Below are 2033 nucleotides of genomic sequence, written 5' to 3'. Positions count from 1 at the left end.
CATTGATTTGTAAATGGCAAAGTGAAAATTCTGAAGAATAAAGAATAATCTTCCCTCTGTCATTCTGTATCTGTCTGACTATTCAAAACAACCTATGGCTATAAAAAGAAGTGCAAGACATTGCATTGTGTGACTTCCAAACAGATCAGTACTGTGTTAGTTCATCTTAACTGGGGGAAAATACAGGAAAACATGCATCTGTCCCTTTGCATAAAGCTTTTTTTATGGTGTTCCTATCAATAAAAATTACAAATAGCCTTGTAAATTCAAAAGTAGTCAACCTGTTGCAAGAAGAATCTAGCTTTCCCAGGCTGATTCCTGGGACTAATACAGGGTGTTTGTGAAGAATCTAACTCAGAAGCCATCAAAGAATGTGCCCTGAGTTCCTTGCATTTCTCTAGAAAACTCATAGAGAATGCATTCATGTTTAGATTTTCAGCTTCAAATACCCAGCACAAAAGCACAAGAACGCAAAAACCTGAATCTCTTGTCCAACCTGCTAAATTAATTAAGCAGGACATGTATTTCTGAGTAATACTTACAGTAACTGGAAAACTGTTTTAGAGAGTATTTTAGCAAGCTCTCCCTGTGTTACAGTTTTACTTCCTTTTTCTTTTCAAATTATAGGCTGAGGCTGAATTCCTCACTCATTAAGACAATTTATTTATTTTAAGATTTCATTTCTAGAAGTTAGTAGAAATATTGCATAGTAATGATGGCGAGATCAATAGCTTGTTCTTATGAAAGTGACCAGTATTAATATGCTTCAGGACAGTTACACTTGTGCTAGTAAATCAAACAATGCCAGGTATGTTGCCGGATCTATACTATAAAAACATTCAAATGGTCCCAAGTACACTTTAGACATAGCATCCTTAAAAAAAAATTCTTGGGTGTAGTTTGAGGAAGATGCATGCTGCATGTACCTGAGACCCTGCCCAGCTGGCATGCAGGTGCTACCACTTTCTTCTGGGAGGACTGCCAGTACATGTGTGTGCTAGTTGGCTTTATTGCTTAGGAATATTCCCAAACAAGTTTAACATCCTAGCATGTAGCCTCTGAATCTGTATCTACTGCAAACATTGTATGTCACTGTATTTAAAAGTATTCAGCTATTGGCCCTTACTTGCAAACTGTGTGCTGAGTTCTAAATTGATATCACTAGGAAGCAAAATACTCAAGAACACACTTTTCTTGATTATATGTATGGTTATATGCATTATTTTCCTTGTTACTGCTTCAACTTCATAGTAAAAGATAAAACCTGGTTTCAAAGCAGGCACATAAGTACCAGTGGAGAACAAAAAGTGCTGCTTCACCTCAAGTACTGTGTGTAGTTTGGGTGCCACAGTATAAAAATGACATGAAACTATCACAGGGCTATGAAGATGGTGAAGGATCTAAGTAGGCAAGATGTATGAGGAGCAGCTGAGGTCCCTTGGTTTGTTCAGTTCAGAGTAAACAGGGGAGGCCTCATGGTGGCCTACAGCTCCTCGAAAGGAGAAGGTCAGGCACTGATTTCTGCTCTCTGGTGACAGCAACAGGACCTGAGGGAATGGCATGGAACTGTGTTTCAGTAAGGTCAGGTTGGGCGTTAGGGAAAGGTTCTTCATGAGAGAGTGGGGGGCATGGAACAGGCTCCCCAGCACAGTGATCACACCCCAGAGTCTGCTGGAGTTCAAGAAGTGTCTAGTGAAAGCTCTTAGGCATATGATCTGATTTTTCGTCAGTCCTACATGGAGCCAGGAGTTACACTCAATATTCCTTGAGGGTCCTTTCCAACTTGGGATATTCTGTGATTCTACAATTAGATGTATCCATGAGGCATAACACAGGAAGATGAGAAAGGGACGGAGCAGCCCAGATGCAACAGTTTCTCTGAATTTAGCCCTTAAAACTGTCTTTTCTCACACAACTTTTCATAGAATCAGAGTCATAGAATGGTCTGGGTTGAAAAGGACCACAATGATCATCTGGTTTCAACCCCCCTGCTATGTGCAGGGTCACCAACCACTAGACCAGGCTGCCCAGAC

The sequence above is a fragment of the Tetrao urogallus genome (genome assembly GCF_951394365.1).
Source record: "Tetrao urogallus genome assembly, chromosome: 1".
Lineage (NCBI taxonomy): Eukaryota > Metazoa > Chordata > Aves > Galliformes > Phasianidae > Tetrao > Tetrao urogallus.
This window is presented reverse-complemented; position numbering follows the sequence as displayed.